General features: G+C 46.1%; 1 pseudogene; it reads right to left on the reverse strand.

The window, feature by feature from the left end:
- Positions 1-628: 628 nt before the first annotated feature.
- On the reverse strand, positions 629-4,512 carry LOC116536710 (annotated as a pseudogene).
- Between the last annotated feature and the right edge of the window lie 1,634 nt (positions 4,513-6,146).

Raw genomic sequence — 6,146 nt, forward strand, 5'->3', positions numbered from 1 at the left:
TGTATTAATATTGAAGACGACTCAAGTAAAAATCACAATACAAACAGCAGCTCAAAATTGAAACGGTTAAATCTACAAAACAGAAAAAGTTTAAATTTTTGAACAAAAATTAAAAAAAAATCTTTCAAACAACCACACTGTTCAGTCTGTACTTTCAGTCCTTTCCTTAAATCTGTTTTGAAAGATTAGACAATGTGTTTGCTGATAAAAATTTCCAGCAGGATCAAAATGTACATTTATATACAGACTTTATTAGAGATCTAATGCATCACTGAGGCATTGCATCAACACCAGATTCATGTTAAACTGGATATAGAAAATAAGTTAATGCCAGATTACAACTGCCTAGCAGGGCAACTTCAGCACTCTAGTCAATTAGTATTTAGTCCAAAATACAGAAGATCAAAGTTAATACTTTCGTTCCGTTCGCAAAGCGAGGTTGTATCACTAATAAATAAGCTTTCTTAGAACTCCAAAGTTGAACGAGGTACAAAAGAATGTCTTTATAATGTTGTAGTTCATAGGTCTGGGGAGCCAGAAGGAAGGGTTATGGGGGCAAGGAGTAGGAGGCCACCATAGGTCATATTCTGAACAGGAATGAATGCTAATGTCTCCAGCCTGAGGTGCTTTAACTTGTGACAATCTCTTTGCTGTCCTCCATGAAGCAGGTGAAGTGGAAGTTGGTTCTCTTCTGACTGCTTGCCATTTTCTCCAGGCTGGCCAGAGAAGTACTGGGCTCTGAGTTCTAGAGGTTCTCCAGATTTCCTGTCAGCCCACAAACAGGTGAGCTGTTCCCAATGCCAAGGCTTCCGGGAATTGGAGGATGCCACCATTCTGAATGATGGAGATCCCGTTGGCCTTCATAGTCAACCCGTTGGAGTGTGGTGCTGCATACTGATTCCAGAAGCTGGAAGGATTGCCACTTCCTGATCTTGCCGCCAAATCCTTATGGGACATTTCTGGGAACTTGACGGGATTGCCTCCTAGAAATGTCACGGGGCCATCTCCAGAGAACCACCTACCCTGTCACACAGGGGTGCTATTCCACATGTGAGTGCCCATGTGTACCTTTTGTCGTGACAGCTCTTTCACAAATAATGCAAGCAAAGGGTTTCTCTCCAGTGTGAGTTCTACAAGGCACGCAACCACTCAACAAGGAGGAGGTTTTGCCACACGTGTTGCAATAGTGCTGCTTGGGAGTTCTCCTGGGCAGAGTCAGGAGCAGTACTGGGGATGTGGCAGAGGAAGACAGAGGCCCAGAAGGGATGTGACTGGTGGGGGTGTCCTTACTGTCCTGAGGAGAAACATGCACAAAGCCATTGACCTCCGTTTTGGTGAGAGATGACAACGAGTTGGCAGGAATCACCACAGAGTTCTGACTGGAGCCAAGGTTGGATCTGGGCTCAAAGAGCTGTGATGGTAGATCTCACATCTGATGCATCAACATGTGCTGCTTTAAATGACCCTTTGTGGAAAAGTCATGATTGCAAACTGTTCAAATAAATGGTCTCTCTTCTGTACAATTTCCATAGTGTACAAGGCAGTCTGACAAGCAAATGTTTTGCTACAAATGTCACAAGTAGCATTTTTTAAATTTACCCTGGCCTCTGAAAGGGAAGAGAATCCCCAAAGAATCTTCTTTGATGATTTTCTCTATGTGACTAGGTATCAGATCCAAAGCCCCACCATTCACTGGAATGAATGACAAACCATTGGCAAACTCATTTGGGACCACTGACTATGGTTTCTCCTCCCTGCTGGGTGACTTATGGAACTCCTGGGTGCTGTTGGATGGGGACAGGGCCTGTATGGAAGATGGAGTCTCTGAGATGGTTGGGCTGCCAGCATTTTGGCTCTCCATGTCACCACTCACTGAGGATGAATCCTTGATCAGGACATCATCCTCAATGGACTCATTCTCCACTGACTTCAGGCTGGCCTGCAGCAGCTCTGCTAGGCTGACATTTATCGTCTTCATCTGATATTCCAAAGCAGTGATGCTTGACATCTCTAGGGGTAAAGGCGAAGAAGATAAGCTGTCTTGGGAGTCATTCGCAAACTTGGGCATATCAGGGATGCTGCCCTCAGGATAAGTTGTCTAAGGTCGTCAACATTTTTCTCATAGAAGGAGCCCGTGTCAGACTCCACGGACTCAGGGTAGATGTTGGGGCCTGGGGCTTTGGGGACCTGGCCTCCCATGTGCTTTCAAGTGTGCTGCTGCAGGATGACAGCATTCATCTGTCAACCTCTGGCAGATGGGGCAGGAATACTGGACTCTGAGCAGGGGCACAGCATGATGGACATTGTAGCGGGTTTTAAGATTCCTTTTTGTGATGAAAGCCTGGCCACAGATCTTACACTTAAAGGGCCTCTCCCCCGTGTTTGTCCAGTAGTGCCTTTACAAGGCATTCTAACAACTGAGAACTGGGTGGCAGATGATGCAGTCATTGGGATCAGTAGCCTTTTGTCAATGTTTTCTACCAGTTGCTGAAGCTTGGATTTCTCTGATGCCTGGGCTGAGTCCAAGGGTCCCCCAAAAGGTAACCTGGCCTTAAACTGCTTGGACATGAGTGGCAACAAAGGGTTGGTTAAGGTGGTGGTGTTTCCTCAGGGGGCTGCAGTCTGCTGCTGGGGAGCTCAGGGCACTACTGCTCACTTTCAGGACTGAGTTGGTGACCATACCACCTCTTCACTTTTGCCACTGGAAAGTGGCAGAGTGGACCCTTCAGCTTCCTCTGGGAGCCCATGTAGGTTTCCTTTAGCCTGCTTGGTGACCCTGGAGTCACTTTTGACTGAACCTGTGGGGCTGGCTGGTGGCAAAATGGCTAATGGGGATGGGGGCTGGCTCTTTCGTCTGGATGAAGGATATGAGGCTTGGGAGGGTTGGGGGCAATGGGAGGCCGACTGAAGTGGTCAGAGTATTAGGACTGGTTTGGTGTCTAACCAGCTGGTGACTGGCTTCTCTGGAGGGATGGACATGCCGTATGGGATGCTGGCACTCGTGGGGATATTGTCCAAATGCTCAGGCACAGGATATGGGTTCATCCAGATGTGAGGGTATTTCTCTTTGTGGCACTGAAAGCAGACTTTCAGATTCTCCTTTGTGGAGAGCCTGTTCCCACAGACGTACTTGAACAGCTACTTTCCAGTATGGGAATGCAAGTGGATCTGCAAGGCACTGTTACTCTCAGAGACCTTTGTGCAGAACCTGCACTGTGTTTGAAGAATGCCTCATTGGAAGTGTTTTTCACTTCAAAGGCAGTGACATTTGGTGGCTTGCTTTTTCTTTGCTGGGCCAAGGCACACAAAGAGTCTAAATCCTCTGCAGTTGTTCCAATGTTGGGCAAAGGGCTGGGGAAAACCGAGTTAGCGGGGGCCAACAGAGGTAGAAGTGGATTAGATGCAGGATTTAATAAACTGCTTATTGCAAAAGCTGGTGAGGATGATAATGAAACTGCTGAGTTGCTGACATGGGAGGTACCAGCAATTGAACCAACTTTTTCTGAGATTGGCGTGGTAACTGCCACCACCAATATGTTCATATTGCGGAAGAGCCGCTGTTGGATGGAATGATGGTGTTGCCAGAACTACTCTGAGGTAGCTGGACTAGGGACAGCTGTTTCACACCACGAATGCTGGCAGATGGGTTGGAGAGGCTGTGTGCCAATTCAGCTGCTGCTGCCAGCTGCTGAGATAAATGGGAACTTAGCATGGACAAGGGGTTGGCAGATGTTTATAAAGTACCTTGAGAAGGGTTAGAAGATGTTGGCAAGTCTGCATTCTGAGAAGCCAATAGCACTATTTGGTGATGAATCTATTCGATCAGTTGCAGCTGATGTATCTGCTGCTGCTGCAGAGCTAGGAGCTGTTCCACAAGGGCTGGGATGAACAGCTTGCCCCCGGGAGCCCAGCTGCACCTTGCTTCCTGGGAGAAATGGGACACCACCATCTTGGTGCTCTGGAGGTTCTTGATGATGACGTTGCTGTTGATCATGGAGGAGTTGCCCACTGTTTTCAGGTCCCCGAGTTGAGGTGGAGAGGTTGTGATCGCTGAGGTACCTGTGGAGGAGCTGCTGCTGCTGCCAATTGGGGCAGTACTGCTGTGGCTGCCACTGGAAGCGGCCGGGGACTCCACCTCCATGGACTCTTCCCCGTCAAGTCCGTTGTGTTCTGAAAGGTCACTGCAGTCCACTTGATCTGTTTTGTTAACTGTTTCATTCATTTGTTCATCAGGATTATTGGGAGGGGGTCTGGGGAAGAAGGTTTCATGTGGGGAGGCTGGATTTTCATTCACTATTAAAACTAACTGATTTTTAGTACGGTTCTTCTTGTGGAGTAGAAGATGTGATAATTCAAAGATCTTGGCACAGCACAGGCCACAGACATGGGTGTCCTTGCTTTTAGTGGGGAGATTTTATTGACCCTTTTCCATGTCTCCATCTCGCTGGAGGAGCGAGGCCTCTTTGGTGAGGATTGGAAATGTTGAGGCTTCCCTTGCTTTCTCTGTGACATGTTGACTCAAACATCAACTGGGGCAGAACAAAAAATTGCTTAAAAAAATCCCAAAATTATGGAAATTGAGCAGCGGTGGTGGCGGTTCCCATTGCCTATCCCCTCCTGGGCTTCCTGGCCCCAGGCACAGCACGTGTGTGTCCATGTGTCCTGCTATAATTATCTGCATAGAGTTTTGTTGTTTTTTTTTTTTTTGACAGAGTCTTGCTCTGTCACTTAGGCTAGAGTGCAGAGGCACAATCTTGGCAGCTCACTGAAACCTCTGCCTCCTGAGTTCAATTGAATCTCATGCCTCAGCCTCCCCAGTAGTTGGGACTGCAGGCACCTGCCACTACACCCCACTAATTTTTGTATTTTTTAGTAGAGAGGAGGCTTCATCATGTTGGCCAAACTAGTCTCGAACTCCTGACCTCAAGTGATCCACCCTCCTTGGCCTCCAAAAGTGCTGGGATGATAGGCATGAGCCACTCTGCCTAGCAGGCATAGTACTTTTGATTTAATCTTGTCAGCTTAAATTTTTTTTTACCATTGTATTGAGTTATAATTGTTATTCAGTAGACTACACATATTTAAAGTGTGGACAATATGATCAGTTTTGACATATGCACGAGTCCATGAAGCCATCACAAGAATCAAGATAGTGAACATATGCATCACCTCCAAAAGTCTCCTCATGTCCCTTTGTCATCCTTCCATCCCACCTCTTCCTCTTACCTTCCCATCTTCATGCCACAATTGACTACTTTCTGTTTCTATGTCCTATAATTTTATAAAAATGAAACCATACAGTATATAGTCTTTTTGATCTGGTTTCATTCATACAGGATAATTATTTTGAGGTTCATTCGTGGTGGTGTTGTCAAACACCAGAGGTTCAGCCTAGGTCCAGTTGCTCACCACATAGAAAGCCAATCACCGAGACAAGTGTTGCCCAGGAAAAAAGGCTTTATTGCAGGGGATGTCAACCGACAGATGGGAGACAAGTCTCAAATCTGTCACTCCAACTGACTAAAGTTAGGGGTTTATAAAGCAGGAAAGGAAAACAGGAATTAGGACTAAGGAAGAGGAGTTGTTCAAAAGGTAGCAGGTGTAGCACACTGTCTGGATGTGCTGATCTGGAAAGCCCCAGCCCCACTGACACCATCCAGGGGCCTATTGGTCAGTCCCCTGAAAAGGAACTCAGACAAGACAAATGTAAGTTTCTAAAGCTTCAGTTTTATGGGAAACTTGGGCTGGTTTTAAGGTTTCTTTAATGTGCTAACTTTATAGCCCCATCTAGTAAGTCTGAAATTTCCAATTTTATACTCTTTTCTTTTGGCTAAAGTCTCTGATAGCTTTTATAATACATGACCTCTTGAGAAAGGTAAAATGTAGATGTGATCAGACATGGACACTTTCAGGTGAGGATTTTGCCAGAATTGTTTTTCTGAGAATAGGCTTTGTTAGAAGTCTGGTAGGGCTAAGTTAGAAAGAATAACGCTTCTAGCATCTGACAGGTGTCCTTGAGAAAAACCAAAAAGCAGGCAAAGGAGGCTCTAACTCCTGAAAACAAATGTTTTAGAACTTCCGATGTTGTAGAGAGCTGGCCCTCTATGGGGCTTTTCTCCATGAACTTCAACTTGCCTGTCACAAAA

Source organism: Sapajus apella, unplaced genomic scaffold (genome assembly GCF_009761245.1).
Source record: "Sapajus apella isolate SASKATOON/1434 unplaced genomic scaffold, GSC_monkey_1.0 scaffold103, whole genome shotgun sequence".
In the NCBI taxonomy this organism is placed as follows: Eukaryota; Metazoa; Chordata; class Mammalia; order Primates; family Cebidae; genus Sapajus; species Sapajus apella.